The sequence below is a fragment of the Rhipicephalus sanguineus genome, unplaced genomic scaffold (genome assembly GCF_013339695.2).
Source record: "Rhipicephalus sanguineus isolate Rsan-2018 unplaced genomic scaffold, BIME_Rsan_1.4 Seq868, whole genome shotgun sequence".
NCBI classification, from domain to species: Eukaryota; Metazoa; Arthropoda; class Arachnida; order Ixodida; family Ixodidae; genus Rhipicephalus; species Rhipicephalus sanguineus.
Genome location: NW_023616169.1, coordinates 91,286 through 114,161, shown reverse-complemented (window position 1 = coordinate 114,161; position 22,876 = coordinate 91,286). Strand labels below are relative to the sequence as shown.

The 22,876-nt window shown below is 49.7% G+C and overlaps 3 long non-coding RNA genes across 20 annotated transcripts; all 3 read right to left on the bottom strand.

The window, feature by feature from the left end:
* Positions 1-586: 586 nt before the first annotated feature.
* LOC125756815 (uncharacterized) lies at positions 587-9,754 on the bottom strand. Of its 8 annotated transcripts, XR_007414775.1 has the most exons (8): positions 9,494-9,754; positions 6,732-6,909; positions 6,554-6,642; positions 6,372-6,460; positions 4,390-4,656; positions 3,589-3,677; positions 2,695-2,872; positions 1,372-1,978 (listed from the first exon to the last, which is right to left on the bottom strand). It is a non-coding gene; the product is annotated as an uncharacterized LOC125756815 (long non-coding RNA). The 8 variants fall into 8 exon arrangements; XR_007414773.1 differs by lacking the exons at positions 1,372-1,978; positions 2,695-2,872; positions 3,589-3,677; positions 4,390-4,656; positions 6,372-6,460 and adding an exon at positions 587-1,355; XR_007414777.1 differs by lacking the exons at positions 1,372-1,978; positions 2,695-2,872; positions 3,589-3,677; positions 4,390-4,656; positions 6,372-6,460 and adding an exon at positions 587-1,266.
* LOC125756816 (uncharacterized) lies at positions 7,276-9,134 on the bottom strand. Its single transcript, XR_007414781.1, has 3 exons — positions 8,782-9,134; positions 8,067-8,244; positions 7,276-7,621 (listed from the first exon to the last, which is right to left on the bottom strand). It is a non-coding gene; the product is annotated as an uncharacterized LOC125756816 (long non-coding RNA).
* A 4,164-nt stretch (positions 9,755-13,918) lies between the features above and the next one.
* LOC119378547 (uncharacterized) lies at positions 13,919-20,898 on the bottom strand. 11 transcript variants are annotated; one of them, XR_007414772.1, is made up of 6 exons: positions 19,513-20,898; positions 19,240-19,439; positions 18,963-19,162; positions 14,455-14,654; positions 14,178-14,377; positions 13,919-14,100 (listed from the first exon to the last, which is right to left on the bottom strand). It is a non-coding gene; the product is annotated as an uncharacterized LOC119378547 (long non-coding RNA). The 11 variants fall into 11 exon arrangements; XR_007414766.1 differs by lacking the exons at positions 18,963-19,162; positions 19,240-19,439; positions 19,513-20,898 and adding exons at positions 15,281-15,393; positions 17,879-17,965; positions 18,043-18,174; XR_007414771.1 differs by lacking the exons at positions 18,963-19,162; positions 19,240-19,439; positions 19,513-20,898 and adding exons at positions 15,006-15,118; positions 17,879-17,965; positions 18,043-18,174.
* Between the last annotated feature and the right edge of the window lie 1,978 nt (positions 20,899-22,876).

Here is a 22,876-nt window from a genome sequence, read left to right as displayed (position 1 = left end):
GAGTGTGCGTGGACTGTGCGTGGAGCAACAATTTCTGTAAGGTTCCATGGTCCAACGACCCTTGATATTTTAGTGCGCGTATTTACCAGTACAAACAGCAGAGGGGGTACATAGATTGAGAACCACGGCGCTTCAAAGCGGATGCTTGTATTCATCGAAGCGAAATGATTTAGACTGGATAAATTACGAGCACGGTGGGCCAGCACGACGAACCAGCTTTATTGCGGGTCTCGAAACATGGAAGACTTTGCATTGGCCAGACTGTTTGTTGGTGAGGGTAAACACCCACCCCCTTCGCACTTATTCACATTGTGCACTTTTGCAGCGGCGTGTTGATAATAATAATAATAATATCTGGGGTTTAACGTCCCAAAACCAAGGTATGATTATGAGAGACGCCGTAGTGGAGGGCTCCGGAAATTTCGACCACCTGGGGTTCTTTAACGTGCACCTAAATCTAAGTACACGGGCCTCAAACATTTTCGCCTCCATCGAAAATGCAGCCGCCGCGGCCGGGATTCGATCCCGCGACCTTCGGGTCAGCAGCCGAGCGCCATAACCACTAGACCACCGTGGCGGGGCAGCGGCGTGTTGAAGTTATAAATTTGTGATGAGCGACATACATGTACAGAAGCAGAGGCCATGCATGAAACTCTCACGCCCTGCAAGAGCGTATACACGAAAGAAACATGTCAGATTAACAGGCAAAACCCAACGAGCAGTTCAAACTTTCCCATACCAGCATCATTATGCAACAAATTCGCTCAATGTGTGAAGCAATCACTCCGAGATCAGACCACTGGTCAAAGCCACGTAAGGAAGTGCTCTAACAGATCCTAAGGGAGGATGTCAAGTAAAGTGGCGATCACTCCGGAAACCAAACCACCGTGATGGCGAACACAAAGATGTTGGAGCTTCACAAGCAGAGCCATCATTACCTGCCACTTAAAACATTCTGGCGGACGCAGTAAGAAATGTGAGAGGACCGAGAACTTGTATGAAACCCTTGTTTGTGCCAGGAAAACTGTTTTATAACAATTTCGTTGAAATATGACGAAACAGCCGCACTGCAGTACACTCTGAAGCCAAAGCCAAACAGGTGCTTCAAATGCTAAAAACACAACCACGTTTTACAAACTATAGGTGCAATGATCGAAATAACCACAACGAAATAAAGCCTCGCGACAAAGGCAAGCGGGCTTTACCGATGCGACACGACGAATACTGTGCATAGAAGTTCAATAAATGAAAGGCCCGAGTTCTAACCTCGGGACAAAACGAAGCGGGCTTCTAGGGATGCGACAAGACGAATTCTGTGCAAATAAGTTCAATGAATCAGAGGCCCGAGTTCTAACCTCGGGACTAAGCCAAACTGGCTTCTACCGATTCGACACGACGAATACTGTGCATAGAAGTTCAATGAATCAAAGGCCCGAGTTCTAACGTCGGGACAAAGCCAAACGGGCTTCTACCGATGCGACACGACGAATACTGTGCATAGAAGTTCAATGAAGCAAAGGCCCGACTTCTAACCTCGGGACAAAACGAAGAGGGCTTCTAGGGATGCGACAAGACGAATTCTGTGCAAATAACTTCAATGAATCAGAGGCCCGAGTTCTAACCTCGGGACAAAGCCAAACTGGCTTCTACCGATTCGACACGACGAATACTGTGCATAGAAGTTCAATGAATCAAAGGCCCGAGTTCTAACGTCGGGACAAAGCCAAACGGGCTTCTACCGATGCGACACGACGAATACTGTGCATAGAAGTTCAATGAAGCAAAGGCCCGACTTCTAACCTCGGGACAAAACGAAGCGGGCTTCTAGGGATGCGACAAGACGAATTCTGTGCAAATAAGTTCAATGAATCAGAGGCCCGAGATCTAACCTCGGGACAAAGCCAAATTGGCTTCTACCGATGCGACACGACGAATACTGTGCATAGAAGTTCAATGAAGCAAAGGCCCGAGTTCTAACCTCGAGGCAAAGCCAAATGGGCTTCTACCGATGCGACACGACAAATACTGCGCAAGTAAGTTCAATGAAGCAAAGGCCCGAGTTCTAACCTCAGGACAAAGCCAAATGGGCTTCTACCGATGCGACACGACGAATACTGTGCATAGAAGTTCAATGAATCAAAAGCCCGAGTTCTAACGTCGGGACAGAGCCAAACGGGCTTCTACCGATGCGACACGACGAATACTGCGCATAGAAGTTCAATGAAGCAAAGGCCCGAGTTCTAACCTCGGGACAAAACGAAGCGGGCTTCTACCGATGCGACACGACGAATACTGTGCATAGAAGTTCAATGAAGCAAAGGCCCGAGTTCTAACCTCGAGACAAAGCCAAATGGGCTTCTACCGATGCGACACGACAAATACTGCGCAAGTAAGTTCAATAAATGAAAGGCCCGAGTTCTAACCTCGGGACAAAGCCAAACGGGCTTCTACCGATTCGACACGACAAATACTGTGCATAGAAGTTCAATGAATCAAAGGCCCGAGTTCTAACCTCAGGACAAAGCCAAACGGGCTTCTACCGATGCGACACGACGAATACTGCGCAAATAAGTAAGTTCAATGAATCAAAGGCCCGAGTTCTAACGTCGGGACAAAGCCAAACGGGCTTCTACCGATGCGACACGACGAATACTGTGCATAGAAGTTCAATGAAGCAAAGGCCCGACTTCTAACCTCGGGACAAAACGAAGCGGGCTTCTAGGGATGCGACAAGACGAATTCTGTGCAAATAAGTTCAATGAATCAGAGGCCCGAGATCTAACCTCGGGACAAAGCCAAATTGGCTTCTACCGATGCGACACGACGAATACTGTGCATAGAAGTTCAATGAAGCAAAGGCCCGAGTTCTAACCTCGAGGCAAAGCCAAATGGGCTTCTACCGATGCGACACGACAAATACTGCGCAAGTAAGTTCAATGAAGCAAAGGCCCGAGTTCTAACCTCAGGACAAAGCCAAATGGGCTTCTACCGATGCGACACGACGAATACTGTGCATAGAAGTTCAATGAATCAAAAGCCCGAGTTCTAACGTCGGGACAGAGCCAAACGGGCTTCTACCGATGCGACACGACGAATACTGCGCATAGAAGTTCAATGAAGCAAAGGCCCGAGTTCTAACCTCGGGACAAAACGAAGCGGGCTTCTACCGATGCGACACGACGAATACTGTGCATAGAAGTTCAATGAAGCAAAGGCCCGAGTTCTAACCTCGAGACAAAGCCAAATGGGCTTCTACCGATGCGACACGACAAATACTGCGCAAGTAAGTTCAATAAATGAAAGGCCCGAGTTCTAACCTCGGGACAAAGCCAAACGGGCTTCTACCGATTCGACACGACAAATACTGTGCATAGAAGTTCAATGAATCAAAGGCCCGAGTTCTAACCTCAGGACAAAGCCAAACGGGCTTCTACCGATGCGACACGACGAATACTGCGCAAATAAGTAAGTTCAATGAATCAAAGGCCCGAGTTCTAACGTCGGGACAAAGCCAAACGGGCTTCTACCGATGCGACACGACGAATACTGTGCATAGAAGTTCAATGAAGCAAAGGCCCGACTTCTAACCTCGGGACAAAACGAAGCGGGCTTCTAGGGATGCGACAAGACGAATTCTGTGCAAATAAGTTCAATGAATCAGAGGCCCGAGATCTAACCTCGGGACAAAGCCAAATTGGCTTCTACCGATGCGACACGACGAATACTGTGCATAGAAGTTCAATGAAGCAAAGGCCCGAGTTCTAACCTCGAGGCAAAGCCAAATGGGCTTCTACCGATGCGACACGACAAATACTGCGCAAGTAAGTTCAATGAAGCAAAGGCCCGAGTTCTAACCTCAGGACAAAGCCAAATGGGCTTCTACCGATGCGACACGACGAATACTGTGCATAGAAGTTCAATGAATCAAAAGCCCGAGTTCTAACGTCGGGACAGAGCCAAACGGGCTTCTACCGATGCGACACGACGAATACTGCGCATAGAAGTTCAATGAAGCAAAGGCCCGAGTTCTAACCTCGGGACAGAGCCAAACGGGCTTCTACCGATGCGACACGACGAATACTGCGCATAGAAGTTCAATGAAGCAAAGGCCCGAGTTCTAACCTCGGGACAAAACGAAGCGGGCTTCTACCGATGCGACACGACGAATACTGTGCATAGAAGTTCAATGAAGCAAAGGCCCGAGTTCTAACCTCGAGACAAAGCCAAATGGGCTTCTACCGATGCGACACGACAAATACTGCGCAAGTAAGTTCAATAAATGAAAGGCCCGAGTTCTAACCTCGGGACAAAGCCAAACGGGCTTCTACCGATTCGACACGACAAATACTGTGCATAGAAGTTCAATGAATCAAAGGCCCGAGTTCTAACCTCAGGACAAAGCCAAACGGGCTTCTACCGATGCGACACGACGAATACTGCGCAAATAAGTTCAATAAATGAAAGGCCCGAGTTCTAACCACGGGACAAAGGCAAACAGGCTTCTACCGATGCGACACGACGAATACTGCGCAAATAAGTTCAATAAATGAAAGGCCCGAGTTCTAACCACGGGACAAAGCCAAACGGGCTTGTACCGATGCGACACGACGAATACTGTGCATAGAAGTTCAATGAAGCAAAGGCCCGAGTTCTAACCTCGAGACAAAGCCAAATGGGCTTCTACCGATGCGACACGACAAATACTGCGCAAGTAAGTTCAATAAATGAAAGGCCCGAGTTCTAACCTCGGGACAAAGCCAAACGGGCTTCTACCGATTCGACACGACAAATACTGTGCATAGAAGTTCAATGAATCAAAGGCCCGAGTTCTAACCTCAGGACAAAGCCAAACGGGCTTCTACCGATGCGACACCACGAATACTGTGCATAGAAGTTCAATGAAGCAAAGGCCCGAGTTCTAACCTCGAGACAAAGCCAAATGGGCTTCTACCGATGCGACACGACGAATACTGTGCATAGAAGCTCAATGAAGCAAAGGCCCGAGTTCTAACCTCAGGACAAAGCCAAACGGGCTTCTACCGATGCGACACGACGAATACTGTGCATAGAAGTTCAATGAATCAAAAGCCCGAGTTCTAACGTCGGGACAAAACGAAGCGGGCTTCTACCGATGCGACACGACGAATACTGTGCATAGAAGTTCAATGAAGCAAAGGCCCGAGTTCTAACCTCGAGACAAAGCCAAATGGGCTTCTACCGATGCGACAGGACGAATACTGTGCATAGAAGTTCAATAAAGCAAAGACCCGAGTTCTAACCTCAGGACAAAGCCAAACGGGCTTCTACCAATGCGACACGACAAATACTGTGCATAGAAGTTCAATGAAGCAAAGGCCCGACTTCTAACCTCGGGACAAAACGAAGCGGGCTTTAGGGATGCGACAAGACGAATTCTGTGCAAATAAGTTCAATGAATCAGAGGCCCGAGATCTAACCTCGGGACAAAGCCAAATTGGCTTCTACCGATGCGACACGACGAATACTGTGCATAGAAGTTCAATGAAGCAAAGGCCCGAGTTTTAAACTCAGGACAAAGCCAAACGGGCTTCTACCGATGCGACACGACGAATACTGTGCATAGAAGTTCAATGAAGCAAAGGCCCGAGTTCTAACCTCGAGGCAAAGCCAAATGGGCTTCTACCGATGCGACACGACAAATACTGCGCAAGTAAGTTCAATGAAGCAAAGGCCCGAGTTCTAACCTCAGGACAAAGCCAAATGGGCTTCTACCGATGCGACACGACGAATACTGTGCATAGAAGTTCAATGAATCAAAAGCCCGAGTTCTAACGTCGGGACAGAGCCAAATGGGCTTCTACCGATGCGACACGACGAATACTGTGCATAGAAGTTCAATGAAGCAAAGGCCCGAGTTCTAACCTCGGGACAAAACGAAGCGGGCTTCTACCGATGCGACACGACGAATACTGTGCATAGAAGTTCAATGAAGCAAAGGCCCGAGTTCTAACCTCGAGACAAAGCCAAATGGGCTTCTACCGATGCGACACGACAAATACTGCGCAAGTAAGTTCAATAAATGAAAGGCCCGAGTTCTAACCTCGGGACAAAGGCCCGAGTTCTAACCTCGGGACAAAGCCAAACGGGCTTCTACCGATTCGACACGACAAATACTGTGCATAGAAGTTCAATGAATCAAAGGCCCGAGTTCTAACCTCAGGACAAAGCCAAACGGGCTTCTACCGATGCGACACGATGAATACTGTGCATAGAAGTTCAATGAAGCAAAGGCCCGAGTTCTAACCTCAAGACAAAGCCAAATGGGCTTTACCGATGCGACACGACAAATACTGCGCAAATAAGTTCAATAAATGAAAGACCCGAGTTCTAACCTCGGGACAAAGCCAAATGGGCTTCTACCGATGCGACACGACAAATACTGCGCAAATAAGTTCAATAAATGAAAGGCCCGAGTTCTAACCTCGGGACAAAGCCACACGGGCTCCTACCGATGCGACACGACGAATACTGCGCAAATAAGTAAGTTCAATGAATCAAAGGCCCGAGTTCTAACCTCGGGACAAAGCCAAACGGGCTTCTACCGATGCGACACGACGAATACTGCGCAAATAAGTTCAATAAATGAAAGGCCCGAGTTCTAACCTCGGGACAAAGCCAAACGGGCTTCTACCGATTCGACACGACAAATACTGTGCATAGAAGTTCAATGAAGCAAAGGCCCGAGTTCTAACCTCGAGACAAAGCCAAACGGGCTTCTACCGATGCGACACGACAAATACTGCGCAAGTAAGTTCAATAAATGAAAGGCCCGAGTTCTAACCTCGGGACAAAGCCAAACGGGCTTCTACCGATGCGACACGACGAATACTGTGCATAGAAGTTCAATGAATCAAAGGCCCGAGTTCTAACCTCAGGACAAAGCCAAACGGGCTTCTACCGATGCGACACGACGAATACTGTGCATAGAAGTTCAATGAATCAAAAGCCCGAGCTCTAACGTCGGGACAAAACGAAGCGGGCTTCTACCGATGCGACACGACGAATACTGTGCATAGAAGTCCAATGAAGCAAAGGCCCGAGTTCTAACCTCGAGACAAAGCCAAATGGGCTTCTACCGATGCGACACGACGAATACTGTGCATAGAAGTTCAATAAAGCAAAGGCCCGAGTTCTAACCTCGAGACAAAGCCAAATGGGCTTCTACCGATGCGACACGACGAATACTGTGCATAGAAGTTCAATAAAGCAAAGGCCCGAGTTCTAACCTCAGGACAAAGCCAAACGGGCTTCTACCAATGCGACACGACAAATACTGTGCATAGAAGTTCAATGAAGCAAAGGCCCGAGTTCTAACCTCGAGACAAAGCCAAATGGGCTTCTACCGATGCGACACGACAAATACTGCGCAAGTAAGTTCAATAAATGAAAGGCCCGAGTTCTAACCTCGGGACAAAGCCAAACGGGCTTCTACCGATTCGACACGACAAATACTGTGCATAGAAGTTCAATGAATCAAAGGCCCGAGTTCTAACCTCAGGACAAAGCCAAACGGTCTTCTACCGATGCGACACGACGAATACTGTGCATAGAAGTTCAATGAAGCAAAGGCCCGAGTTCTAACCTCGAGACAAAGCCAAATGGGATTCTACCGATGCGACACGACGAATACTGTCCATAGAAGTTCAATGAAGCAAAGGTCCGAGTTCTAACCTCAGGACAAAGCCAAACGGGCTTTTACCGATGCGACACGACGAATACTGTGCATAGAAGTTCAATGAAGCAAAGGCCCGAGTTCTAACCTCGGGACAAAGCCAAATGGGCTTCTACCGATGCGACACGACAAATACTGCGCAAGTAAGTTCAATGAAGCAAAGGCCCGAGTTCTAACCTCGGGACAAAGCCAAACGGGCTTCTACCGATGCGACACGACGAATACCGTGCATAGAAGTTCAATGAAGCAAAGGCCCGAGTTCTAACCTCGGGACAAAGCCAAATGGGCTTCTACCGATGCGACACGACGAATACTGTGCACAGAAGTTCAATGAATCAAAGGCCCGAGTTCTAACCTCGGGACAAAGCCAAATGGGCTTCTACCGATGCGACACGACGAATACTGTGCATAGAAGTTCAATGAATCAAAGGCCCGAGTTCTAACCTCAGGACAAAGCCAAACGGGCTTCTACCGATGCGACACGACGAATACTGTGCATAGAAGTTCAATGAAGCAAAGGCCCGAGTTCTAACCTCGCGACAAAGCCAAATGGGCTTCTACCGATGCGACACGACAAATACTGCGATAATAAGTTCAATAAATGAAAGGCCCGAGTTCTAACCTCGGGACAAAGCCAAACGGGCTTCTACCGATGCGACACGACGAATACTGTGCAAATAAGTAAGTTCAATGAATCAAAGGCCCGAGTTCTAACCTCGGGAAAAAGCCAAACGGGCTTCTACCGATGCGACACGACGAATACTGCGCAAATAAGTTCAATAAATGAAAGGCCCGAGTTCTAACCACGGGACAAAACCAAACGGGCTTCTACCGATGCGACACGACGAATACTGCGCAAATAAGTTCAATAAATGAAAGGCCCGAGTTCTAACCACGGGACAAAGCCAAACAGGCTCTACCGATGCGACACGACGAATACTGCGCAAATAAGTTCAATAAATGAAAGGCCCGAGTTCTAACCACGGGACAAAGCCAAACGGGCTTGTACCGATGCGACACGACGAATACTGTGCATAGAAGTTCAATGAAGCAAAGGCCCGAGTTCTAACCTCGAGACAAAGCCAAATGGGCTTCTACCGATGCGATACGACAAATACTGCGCAAGTAAGTTCAATAAATGAAAGGCCCGAGTTCTAACCTCGGGACAAAGCCAAACGGGCTTCTACCGATTCGACACGACAAATACTGTGCATAGAAGTTCAATGAATCAAAGGCCCGAGTTCTAACCTCAGGACAAAGCCAAACGGGCTTCTACCGATGCGACACCACGAATACTGTGCATAGAAGTTCAATGAAGCAAAGGCCCGAGTTCTAACCTCGAGACAAAGCCAAATGGGCTTCTACCGATGCGACACGACGAATACTGTGCATAGAAGCTCAATGAAGCAAAGGCCCGAGTTATAACCTCAGGACAAAGCCAAACGGGCTTCTACCGATGCGACACGACGAATACTGTGCATAGAAGTTCAATGAATCAAAAGCCCGAGCTCTAACGTCGGGACAAAACGAAGCGGGCTTCTACCGATGCGACACGACGAATACTGTGCATAGAAGTCCAATGAAGCAAAGGCCCGAGTTCTAACCTCGAGACAAAGCCAAATGGGCTTCTACCGATGCGACACGACGAATACTGTGCATAGAAGTTCAATAAAGCAAAGGCCCGAGTTCTAACCTCAGGGCAAAGCCAAACGGGCTTCTACCAATGCGACACGACAAATACTGTGCATAGAAGTTCAATGAAGCAAAGGCCCGAGTTCTAACCTCGAGACAAAGCCAAACGGGCTTCTACCGATGCGACACGACAAATACTGCGCAAGTAAGTTCAATAAATGAAAGGCCCGAGTTCTAACCTCGGGACAAAGCCAAACGGGCTTCTACCGATGCGACACGACGAATACTGTGCATAGAAGTTCAATGAATCAAAGGCCCGAGTTCTAACCTCAGGACAAAGCCAAACGGGCTTCTACCGATGCGACACGACGAATACTGTGCATAGAAGTTCAATGAAGCAAAGGCCCGAGTTCTAACCTCGCGACAAAGCCAAACGGGCTTCTACCGATGCGACACGACAAATACTGCGCAAATAAGTTCAATAAATGAAAGGCCCGAGTTCTAACCTCGGGACAAAGCCAAACGGGCTTCTACCGATGCGACACGACGAATACTGTGCAAATAAGTAAGTTCAATGAATCAAAGGCTCGAGTTCTAACCTCGGGAAAAAGCCAAACGGGCTTCTACCGATGCGACACGACGAATACTGTGCATAGAAGTTCAATGAATCAAAGGCCCGAGTTCTAACCTCAGGACAAAGCCAAACGGGCTTCTACCGATGCGACACGACGAATACTGTGCATAGAAGTTCAATGAAGCAAAGGCCCGAGTTCTAACCTCGCGACAAAGCCAAACGGGCTTCTACCGATGCGACACGACAAATACTGCGCAAATAAGTTCAATAAATGAAAGGCCCGAGTTCTAACCTCGGGACAAAGCCAAACGGGCTTCTACCGATGCGACACGAGGAATACTGTGCAAATAAGTAAGTTCAATGAATCAAAGGCTCGAGTTCTAACCTCGGGAAAAAGCCAAACGGGCTTCTACCGATGCGACACGACGAATACTGCGCAAATAAGTTCAATAAATGAAAGGCCCGAGTTCTAACCACGGGACAAAGCCAAACAGGCTTCTACCGATGCGAAACGACGAATACTGCGCAAATAAGTTCAATAAATGAAAGGCCCGAGTTCTAACCACGGGACAAAGCCAAACGGGCTTGTACCGATGCGACACGACGAATACTGCGCAAATAAGTTCAATAAATGAAAGGCCCGAGTACTAACATCGGGACAAAGCCAAACGGGCTTCTAACGATGCGACACGACGAATACTGCGCAAATAAGTTCAATGAATCAAAGGCCCGAGTTCTAACCTCGGGACAAAGCCAAACGGGCTTCTACCGATTCAACACGACGAATACTGTGCATAGAAGTTCAATGAATCAAAGGCCCTAGTTCTAACCTCGGTACAAAGCCAAACGGGCTTCTACCGATTCGATACGACGAATACTGTGCATAGAAGCTCAATGAATCAAAGGCCCTAGTTCTAACCTCGGGACACAGCTAAATGGGCTTCTACAGATACAAATCAATGAAGAATTTTGAACAAGTCAATGAATAAAAACGACCCGTGATCAACCATATATAGAGCTAAAGCTAAACCGGTAAAGGGCGTGGAAGAAGTACACGGGAAGAGAGGGAGGTTGGCCAAATGCCTGAATTGTTTCCAAAGTGGATGTAAATGAACGATAGCGAACGATCACATCGGCGCCCTATAGACAACCAGTATGGCCGGAAGAAAAGTCGATACGATTCTCCACTGAACTATGAACGGGTTATAGTCCTTACGAGCGACAATGACAACTCTGAAAACCACGATGTGCACCGAACCCCGTTGAAACAAGTTTGATGTATTGACGACCCAACAATACGACCAGAGATTAGCTGCTGACTTGGGCGATGTGAGCAAATGAAGGTGCGCATGAACAGGCATCATCTATGCATTGCTACAAAAGCGCACAATGTAAATGTCCTTACCCTCATCGCCAAACGTTTACAGATCAGCTCATGAGTGATAAATCAGTGCTCATGACAGTTATTTGGGTTCGTATTGCTGTAACTGCTAGATGCCCCAGCCGTTGGCTGAGCGAAGCGCAGCTCTCAACATAGGGTGCGTTGCTATAGACTAAACTGTTCACAAAAGTGCAACACGTCGTCCGGTAGGTGGTCGAGCGAAGGAGACTGCAGTCTTTGCGGAGAACCCACACGCAGCGAAGACAGTGCAGGACACCAACAAAGTCTTAGAAACGTACGAAGACTTGACTGGTCCAGAGTTCCCGGTAGAATGGTCAGGCTGGACACAGTCGCTCTTGAGGAAATGCCACGGACGTTACTGATGTCAATGAGCGGGCTGGACCAATCTTCTGTAGCGCGCCACACGCCAGAACACGCTGGAGCCTGAAACGACAGGCGAGACGCGTGTTAGTGTAATTCAAAGAATCCGAAAACACAGCCGCACTATCATTCCTGCGCACAGATGAAAAAAAAAAAGAAGAAAAAGGCAAGTCTTAACAGGAAATGGCGCTGTCGCCAGCGTTTCTGCAAGAGGATTTGTCTTCGTCAAAGCAGCAAATAAACGAGGTCCCCTTGTAGAAACGTTGGCTCTGGCGACCTTCCCGTTAGAGTTGCCAGTTCCGCTTATAATGGGCGGATTTGGGCTTTTTTTCACCGAGTCGTTCGTCGGATTTTATCGTATCTGGGCGCGTTATTTTTTTCACAGCGGAGCAGTTTAAGCTTGTCAAAGCTCCGTTGTCCCTCTGATCTAACTGGTTGAGCGAGGAGCAGCCACGTTTAGAGAATACGGGGAACTCAGCAAGGTTATGCCAAGGCACGCAAAGCCAATAAATGAGCATAACAGTGTAGCAAGGGGTGGGAAAGGGATAGTGAGGGTGAGGATGAGTAATGAGAAGGTGAAGAGGAAGGAAATGAGAAGGTGAGAGGGTGAAGCATAGCATAGCCATGTGGGTTATAGTATAGCAAGGGATCAGAAAGGGAAGCGAGGCTGAGGAGGAGGGAAAAGAGAAGGGGTAGGCCACTAACTCCGCTGTTTCCTCAGTCTTCGCACCACTAGTGTGGAGCTGCCCCATTTTAAACACGAAAGTGTTTTATGCCGGGGTCCACCACGGCTCCACTGACGTATTTCCGTCACGGATATGACGTAAAATATACACTAACAGATGGCAAAGAAAAAAAACTAGAAGAAAAAAGTTCCGTTGCCGGGAGTAGAACCTACGACCCCTCGCCCCGCAGCACGAAACCACTCGGCTACAAAACGCACGTTCTCTAGATTACTAACGGCGAGCTATTTATATACACCATTTACCATTGGCGGTACTCAGAGCTCGGTGCCTTCAGCGTATTCTTGTTATCGCTAGCGAGATGGCGCGCTTGGCAGGTCGTCGCCCCGCGCGCTGCGATGCGACTGCGCCTCTACAGCGGGTGTATCTCGTGCGCGCGCGCTTATCTCGTGATGGGGGCGGTTTGTACGTCTTGTGCTGTCACCGCAAGTTTCCGTTGACGTTACAGGGAGCACGAAGGGCACTTCTCTCGCTGCAGCGGCCGCGTTTCCGAAAGGAGCGCCCTGCTCACACACAAAGAAGTAACAATTGTGACGGTTATTAGTTCGGGATCGCCCTGTGTATGTTATTTTTGTACGTAGCTGCTTGCCGTTCTTCGCATTACATTACAATTTGTTGTTATAGCATTCATTTCTTCGCCCTTCTGGCGAAGCAATGCACAATAAACGCTCAACTACCCCTGTGAAGACATCTTTCACTTTCGTGTCACACCGATTCCTATGAAAGGGGGATCAGCCATGTTTTTAAGTATTTTTTCGGCGGAGAAGGAGGGAAGTTATTCGCGCTTTTCCTGCAAGTAGTTATTTTAGTGTTTTTGTGGCCCCTACCTAACATTTTTAAATTTCACATCTGTACGCATACACGTACACATGCCAATTAACACATGCATGAACTCACACAAAAGGTGGTTTAATGAAGTTTTAAAAAGTAATCTTAGTGTTCCAGGTCATTGCTCACGGCTGTATATAAAATTCATACATGCAATCAGGTAGTGCAGCACATATTCAATTCCGCTAACAAAACAAAGGCAAGTAATAAATGACATACGGAATAAAGTTAGGCGGAATGGCTAAATAGCAGGACTGTGTGATGCAGAATTCTGCGGAAACAGTTCGCGAAAAAAATTGGGAACATTTCTGTGCACAAACACGTTTATCGCTTGGACCGTGTTTATGACGGAACGACCTAGTTGATAGTAAGGACACAATCCTCCGCACGAATGCGTAATTTTGAAAAATAAGTGGAATGGAAAAATTTTAGCCTGGCAGCTTTGCAACACTCCGACCAACGTTCCATAATTGCCAATTAGAGCATAGGTCAAGGAATCAAGGTGTTTGCATTAAATATGTACAAATGGAGCTGATAGTCTCCGCACTTGAATTTCATCGACATCGGCTGCTGGTTGCGGACTCCACGCGAGGAGGAGGGCAAAGATGCGAGTCTCACGTGTCAGGGTTGGAGGACGATACAAGTAATAAAGTCTTTTCCTACCATCTGCAAAGTTAGTGGCCACGTCCCGTCTCCCTGGATGTAGCCGTCAGTGAAGCAGTGCAAAGGTGGCAATAAGTTCGGCAATACGACGAGTAGTGCCCCGAGAACTCGGGAACGTTGGCATTAGAATCACTCTGCTGGACCCAACTTCATGTCTTTCTCACGGGTAGCGATGGACTCTGGGAATCTGTAACGACAAGTGACGAAATTGTTAAGCACATGTAAACACAGGCACAGTAAGAGTTCTGTGAACGTGACACCTACCAACAGCAATTCCACGAGTACAGCAATGTGCAGTCTCCCTCGATGACGCCATCAGCGAAGCAGTGCGAAGGTGGCAGTAAGCTCGGTCATGTGATGTGTGTGGCCCAGTAGACCTCAGGAACATATACATTGGACCCAATCTGCAGGAGCCCGCTCCACCTCCTTGTCACGGGTAGCAAAGGAAGACGGGCGCGGTGAGGCTGCGACGACAGGCGGCGGAATTCTTAAGCGCATGTAAACACAGCTGAAGCAAGAGTTGTGCGAATGTGACACCTACCAACAGAATTCCACGAGTAGAAACAATGTGCAGTCTCCCTCGATGACGCCATCAGCGAAGCAGTGCGAAGGTGGCAGTAAGTTCGGTCATGTGATGTGCGTTGCCCAGGAGACCTCAAGAACGTATACATTGGACCCAATCTGCAGGAGCCCGCTCCACCTCCTTGTCACGGGTAGCAAAGGAAGACGGGCGCGGTGAGGCTGCGACGACAGGCGGCGTAATTCTTAAGCACATGTAAACACAGCTGAAGCAAGAGTTGTGCGAATGTGACACCTACCAACAGAATTCCACGAGTAGAAACATGTGCAGTCTCCCTCGATGACGCCATCAGCAAAGTAGTGCGAAGGTGGCAGTAAGTTCAGTCAAGTGATGTGTGTTGCCCAGGAGACCTCAAGAACGTATACATTGGAACCAATCTGCAGGAGCCCGCTCCACCTCCTTGTCACGGGTAGCAAAGGAAGACGGGCGCGGTGAGGCTGCGACGACAGGCGGCGGAATTCTTAAGCGCATGTAAACACAGCTGAAGCAAGAGTTGTGCGAATGACACCTACCAACAGAATTCCACGAGTAGAAACAATGTGCAGTCTCCCTCGATGACGCCATCAGCGAAGCAGTGCGAAGGTGGCAGTAAGCTCGGTCATGTGATGTGTGTGGCCCAGGAGACCTCAGGAACGTATACATTGGACCCAATCTGCAGGAGCCCCCTCCACCTCCTTGTCACGGGTAGCAAAGGAAGACGGGCGCGGTGAGGCTGCGACGACAGGCGGCGGAATTCTTAAGCGCATGTAAACACAGCTGAAGCAAGAGTTGTGCGAATGACACCTACCAACAGAATTCCACGAGTAGAAACAATGTGCAGTCTCCCTCGATGACGCCATCAGCGAAGCAGTGCGAAGGTGGCAGTAAGCTCGGTCATGTGATGTGTGTGGCCCAGGAGACCTCGGGAACATATACATTGGACTCAATCTGCAGGAGCCCGCTCCACCTCCTTGTCACGGGTAGCAAAGGAAGACGGGCGCGGTGAGGCTGCGACGACAGGCGGCGGAATTCTTAAGCGCATGTAAACACAGCTGAAGCAAGAGTTGTGCGAATGACACCTACCAACAGAATTCCACGAGTAGAAACAATGTGCAGTCTCCCCCGATGACGCCATCAGCGAAGCAGTGCGAAGGTGGCAGTAAGTTCGGTCATGTGATGTGCGCTGCCCAGGAGAACTCAGGAACGTATACATTGGACCCAATCTGCAGGAGCCCCCTCCACCTCCTTGTCACGGGTAGCAAAGGAAGACGGGCGCGGTGAGGCTGCGACGACAGGCGGCGTAATTCTTAAGCACATGTAAACACAGCTGAAGCAAGAGTTGTGCGAATGACACCAACAGAATTCCACGAGTAGAAACAATGTGCAGTCTCCCCCGAAGACGCCATCAGCGAAGCAGTGCGAAGGTGGCAGTAAGTTCGGTCATGTGATGTGCGCTGCCCAGGAGAACTCAGGAACGTATACATTGGACCCAATCTGCAGGAGCCCCCTCCACCTCCTTGTCACGGGTAGCAAAGGAAGACGGGCGCGGTGAAGCTGCAACGAAAGGCGGCGTAATTCTTAAGCACATGTAAACACAGCTGAAGCAAGAGTTGTGGAAATGTGACACCTACCAACAGAATTCCACGAGTAGAAACAATGTGCCGTCTTCCTCGATGACGCCATCAGCAAAGCAGTGCGAAGGTGGCAGTAAGCTTGGTCATGTGATGTGTGTGGCCCAGGAGACCTCAGGAACATATACATTGGACCCAATCTGCAGGAGCCCCCTCCACCTCCTTGTCACGGGTAGCAAAGGAAGACGGGCGCGGTGAAGCTGCAACGAAAGGCGGCGTAATTCTTAAGCACATGTAAACACAGCTGAAGCAAGAGTTGTGCGAATGTGACACCTACCAACAGAATTCCACGAGTAGAAACAATGTGCAGTCTCCCTCGATGACGCCATCAGCAAAGCAGTGCGAAGGTGGCAGTAAGCTTGGTCATGTGATGTGTGTGGCCCAGGAGACCTCAGGAACATATACATTGGACCCAATCTGCAGGAGCCCCCTCCACCTCCTTGTCACGGGTAGCAAAGGAAGACGGGCGCGGTGAAGCTGCAACGAAAGGCGGCGTAATTCTTAAGCACATGTAAACACAGCTGAAGCAAGAGTTGTGCGAATGTGACACCTACCAACAGAATTCCACGAGTAGAAACAATGTGCCGTCTTCCTCGATGACGCCATCAGCAAAGCAGTGCGAAGGTGGCAGTAAGCTTGGTCATGTGATGTGTGTGGCCCAGGAGACCTCAGGAACATATACATTGGACCCAATCTGCAGGAGCCCCCTCCACCTCCTTGTCACGGGTAGCAAAGGAAGACGGGCGCGGTGAAGCTGCAACGAAAGGCGGCGTAATTCTTAAGCACATGTAAACACAGCTGAAGCAAGAGTTGTGCGAATGTGACACCTACCAACAGAATTCCACGAGTAGAAACAATGTGCAGTCTCCCTCGATGACGCCATCAGCAAAGCAGTGCGAAGGTGGCAGTAAGCTTGGTCATGTGATGTGCGCTGCCCAGGAGACCTCAGGAACGTATACATTGGACCCAATCTGCAGGAGCCCCCTCCACCTCCTTGTCACGGGTAGCAAAGGAAGACGGGCGCGGTGAAGCTGCAACGAAAGGCGGCGTAATTCTTAAGCACATGTAAACACAGCTGAAGCAAGAGTTGTGCGAATGTGACACCTACCAACAGAATTCCACGAGTAGAAACAATGTGCAGTCTCCCTCGATGACGCCATCAGCAAAGCAGTGCGAAGGTGGCAGTAAGCTTGGTCATGTGATGTGTGTGGCCCAGGAGAACTCAGGAACGTATACATTGGACCCAATCTGCAGGAGCCCCCTCCACCTCCTTGTCACGGGTAGCAAAGGAAGACGGGCGCGGTGAGGCTGCGACGACAGGCGGCGTAATTCTTAAGCACATGTAAACACAGCTGAAGCAAGAGTTGTGCGAATGTGACACCTACCAACAGAATTCCACGAGTAGAAACAATGTGCAGTCTCCCTCGATGACGCCATCAGCAAAGCAGTGCGAAGGTGGCAGTAAGCTTGGTCATGTGATGTGTGTGGCCCAGGAGACCTCAGGAACATATACATTGGACCCAATCTGCAGGAGCCCCCTCCACCTCCTTGTCACGGGTAGCAAAGGAAGACGGGCGCGGTGAAGCTGCAACGAAAGGCGGCGTAATTCTTAAGCACATGTAAACACAGCTGAAGCAAGAGTTGTGCGAATGTGACACCTACCAACAGAATTCCACGAGTAGAAACAATGTGCCGTCTTCCTCGATGACGCCATCAGCAAAGCAGTGCGAAGGTGGCAGTAAGCTTGGTCATGTGATGTGTGTGGCCCAGGAGACCTCAGGAACATATACATTGGACCCAATCTGCAGGAGCCCCCTCCACCTCCTTGTCACGGGTAGCAAAGGAAGACGGGCGCGGTGAAGCTGCAACGAAAGGCGGCGTAATTCTTAAGCACATGTAAACACAGCTGAAGCAAGAGTTGTGCGAATGTGACACCTACCAACAGAATTCCACGAGTAGAAACAATGTGCAGTCTCCCTCGATGACGCCATCAGCGAAGCAGTGCGAAGGTGGCAGTAAGCTTGGTCATGTGATGTGTGTGGCCCAGGAGAACTCAGGAACGTATACATTGGACCCAATCTGCAGGAGCCCCCTCCACCTCCTTGTCACGGGTAGCAAAGGAAGACGGGCGCGGTGAAGCTGCAACGAAAGGCGGCGTAATTCTTAAGCACATGTAAACACAGCTGAAGCAAGAGTTGTGCGAATGTGACACCTACCAACAGAATTCCACGAGTAGAAACAATGTGCCGTCTTCCTCGATGACGCCATCAGCGAAGCAGTGCGAAGGTGGCAGTAAGTTCGGTCATGTGACGTCTGTTGCCGAGAAGACCAAGAACGTATACATTGGAACCAATCTGCAGCTGCCAGCTGGATCTCCTTGTCACGGGTATCAAAGGAAGACAGGCGCGGTGAGGCTGCAAAAAAGGCGGCGGAATTGTTAAGCACATGTAAACACAGCTGAAGCAAGAGTTTTGCGAATGTGACACCTACCAACAGAATACCACGAGTAGCAGGAATGTGCAGCCACTCTTGAGGTCAGCCACTCTTGAGGTCTCCTGAGCAACACAAGTCACATGACCGAACCTGCTGCCATCTTCGCACTGCTTCGCTGATGGCGTCAGCGAGAGTCGCCATCAGCGAAGCAGTGCGAAGATGGCAGCAGGTTCGGTCATGTGACTTGTGTTGCTCAGGAGACCTCAAGAACGTATACATTGGAACCAATCTGCAGGTGCCAGCTCAATCTCCTTGTCACGAGTATCAAAGGAAAACAGGCGCGGTGAGGCTGCAATGATAGCCGGCGGAATTGTTAAGCACATGTAAACACAGCTGAAGCAAGAGTTGTGCGAATGTGACACCTACCAACAGAATTCCACGAGTAGCAGCAATGTGCAGCCTCCCTCGATGACGCCATCAGCGAAGCAGTGCGAAGGTGGCAGTAAGTTTGGTCATGTGACTTGTGTTGCTCAGGAGACCTCAAGAATGTATACATTGGAACCAATCTGCAGGTGCCAGCTCAATCTCCTTGTCACGGGTATCAAAGGAAAACAGGCGCGGTGAGGCTGCAATGATAGGCGGCGGAATCGTTAAGCACATGTAAACACAGCTGAAGCAAGAGTTGTGCGAATGTGACACCTACCAACAGAATTCCACGAGTAGCAGCAATGTGCAGCCTCCCTCGATGACGCCATCAGCGAAGCAGTGCGAAGGTGGCAGTAAGTTTGGTCATGTGACTTGTGTTGCTCAGGAGACCTCAAGAACGTATACATTGGAACCAATCTGCAAGAGCCAGCTTCATCCCCTTCTCACGGATAGCAGTGGAAGACAGACGCGGAAAAGCTGAAAAGACACGACGGAATCGTTAAGCACATGTAAACACAGCTGCAGTAAGTTTTGCGTACGTGATATTTACCATACGGCGCTTACTGAAGTCCCTCCTGCTGACAGGAGTATCGGCGGTTGAATGTGGAAGTGCTGCCGACACTGCGACAGGACGGGTGGTGTTCAACGCCATCTCCACCGTAGACTCGGGCTGGACAACCTTCGATGCATAGCTCGTTCAGGAACGGGACATCCGCCGGCCCTGGTGTATACGAATAGGTGCAAAAGCCGCTTCTTAAAAAAAAATGGACATGTAAAATACGCGCTTACACACCATGTCCAAAATAATGTGCGGTGCTCCGTGGACTCCTCCTGGAAGGTCGGCGGGACTTGCAGAAAAGGCTGAAAGTAAACCTCAAAGCTGCATGGTAAGCATAGCACCGTGAATAAGCGGGATCATGAGAAACACAGCGGCCAGGAAAAGCAGCAATAACTGGAATGAAACCGCGCTGTAAGGTGAACAGCACGTTCTACAGTACGGTTAATCAAAAGCTGGCGAGGCAGTTCCGAATGCAGTTTGCTTCCGCGAAACCACATTCCGCTCGAGCGCACAATCGCGCGCGGGCTACTCGACACGAAATAGTGGTCGCTTCACAAAAGACATTCGGAACGGGTTCAATATCCCCGGCGAAATCGGAAGAGGACACCTGTCATATCCTGCCTATCGTGTTCGCTAAGGCTGAAGCTGTATGCGGCGCGCCCCCCACCCCCGTACCCCGTCCTCTTCGATTTCGTCAAGGAGAAGACCCGATATGGCTGCAACAGCCGGCCACCAAAAGTGGGGGCTCTGATTAGACACCAAAACTGCAACCTCGCCAGTCTGGAATACCCCTGTCATCTCATTTGCAATGTTGGGATGATACTCGCCGCAACGATGGATTCACGTGCTGGTGCTCGGATGACTGCCGTGGTCACACGTCGATGTATTGCAGCCCACAGGTACAGGGGATCTGAAACGTTCAACAAATTCTCTTTAGAAATACGAACGTAGGAATAACTGGTATACTCACCGTGACGAGGTTCGCACGCGTGCGCGGGCCGTGTTCCAAGAACTCGACCAAAGCGAGCGGCGCGTTCAACCAAGTGTGCGAGGTGCGCACCACAGTAATGGGCAAACATACTGCCCGCACACGCACATGAAGTGCAACAAGGTTGACGGCCACTCACATTGGCTGCAGCAGGAAGCGCTGACCTGCAGCCCGAAGAAGTTCAGCAGCACTAACAAAGCTATCGAGCTAACGAGGCAATGCCGCATGTCGTTTGCTTCCTCGAAGCCACATTTCGCTTAACAGAAAACCACACTTCAACCCTTATCGCGCGCGAAGTACCTAATCACGAAATAGTGGTCGAGGTCGCAACGTCATTCGGAACAGGCAAATGTCCCTGACGAAATCGAGAGAGGACGGCTATCAAGCTATCCTGCCTAGTGTCAGCTACCCTGCCTAACTGTGAGCTATGCCTGAAGCTATATGCATCGCCACACCAGCGACGCCAGAGGCGTAAGTAGACTTTTTCGGGGGGGGGGGGGGGCACCTCCTTGATCTGAAGTGCGGACCGGACAGACAAATGTGGTCGAGTGACCTTTTCTGCTTTGTGCCATGGCAAAAGAAAAAAAAATTTGAAGAGGGGGGTGTGGGGCACGGGTCCCCGGTGTGTCAGCCCCTGGCTACGCCACTGAGCGACGCGCTCCGTCCGCTCAAATTCCGTCACGGCGAACACCCGATACGTGGCCGCAGCTCGCCGAGAAAAAGATTCGGGCTTAATTTTATGACGCAACTAACTTCACGTAACTTTTTGCGAGCGTAACCAAGACGCTTGGCGCGTACCAATTCGAGAAACTCAACTGACACTATCTAAGCTGCGTACCACCCTCGCGAGCTCGGGGACTCCCTATCTTACTTGTTGACCGATGACCAAGCACTCCGTGAAGAGGGGTGGTTCCACTGGTCCTCGGAGAAATGTCCACCATGAATCGAAGTTCTTTGTCCAGGCGACGCCGACGGTTGGTGAACGCGCACAACGAAAAATGAGTCCACGGCAGGCATGACTTGCGACTTGTAAGTTCACTTCTTCGGCTTCCCCGGAGGAAGCCATTAGCCTTAGGCCTACTATGGTAACGCCATGCATTTGCCGAGGTTTGGAGTATTCGCCGAGCGTCACATGTATTCCAGAAGCTTGCTTGCAGGGCGAGAATTGTCGTGCGGGAGGAACTTGAGAGTCGAAGTAAATGTCCGTGGCAAGTTCACAGTCACTCTTGCACGTGTAGAGCAGCGAGCAGTCTCTGGTAGCAACCGAAACGCACTGTCTGCGGCGGTGTCAGAAGGCTTGTCAGGCACGAAGTTTTTCGAAACGTTCCTCACATTTTCAATGTTTGGAGGTTGAAGGCAGTTCTTTCTGAGTCCAGACGCACGGTAACACGAGCGCGACGTCGTCGAGCGCAGCCTGTCAGTGCGTGAGTATACGACAGCATTGCGACGCAGAGCTCAGCAGACAGACAAAGCAACCACCGCGGTCGAAGGAAGAAAGCAAAATGGGGGTTCCAAAACCACGGAAAGACGCTCTCCGACGACGGAAATCAAGATCACATGATGCTTGGCCGATGACGGTCGACGGTCGACGTGCCTGCGCATTGGTCAATCTTGTGTTTACGTCACTGTCGCAATGCGCCACGACGCCGTTCTTATCACCGCGATCAACGCGATGGGCAATGCAGAAAAGAAAACCTCAAGAAAAAAAAGTCGCGTCATCGTGGTCCAGCCGAACATGGAATGTTCTAGAAGCTGCTCCCTTGTTCTCTGACAGCAACTGCGTAGTTAGCGCTGTCGCCTGCGTTTTATCGATGTAATACGCAATAAATCCGCGAAAGCGCTACATTAACGCGTTCTTTTAAAAATTCAATCTGGACGTTACCATTATTTTCGGTACTTGCGTGCAAAAAGCCTGCTTCTGGTATCCGAGAAAAAGGATATATTGTGGAATGTATTGTTGCAGTGCAGGCTTCGGATTCGCGATGGCGCTCCGACCACGAGCGTTGCCACACGTTCCGAGTTAAATTATAAGCTCTTTTACGTGTCCACAATCTGCTTATGAGGCACGCCGAAAGTGGCTGCACCCGGAAAAATTTCGTGAGCGTGAATTCAAGTGTACTAAAAGAGAAGTGCAGCGCTAGTAACCAAGACCGAGACGAAGGCAGGAGGACACATACGAGGCGCTGACTAACAAACAAGTTTTATTGTGTTTTCACGTGGATAATTACTGGAGCACAGTTAGTAAAAAAAAAAGTAGGGACTTTTCTAAGCTTGTATAGACTCGGGTTCGACTCCCGGCAAATGCGGCTGCGTTTCGATGGGGGCCAAATGCAAGAACACCCGTGTATTTTGGTTTAGGTGCTCGCT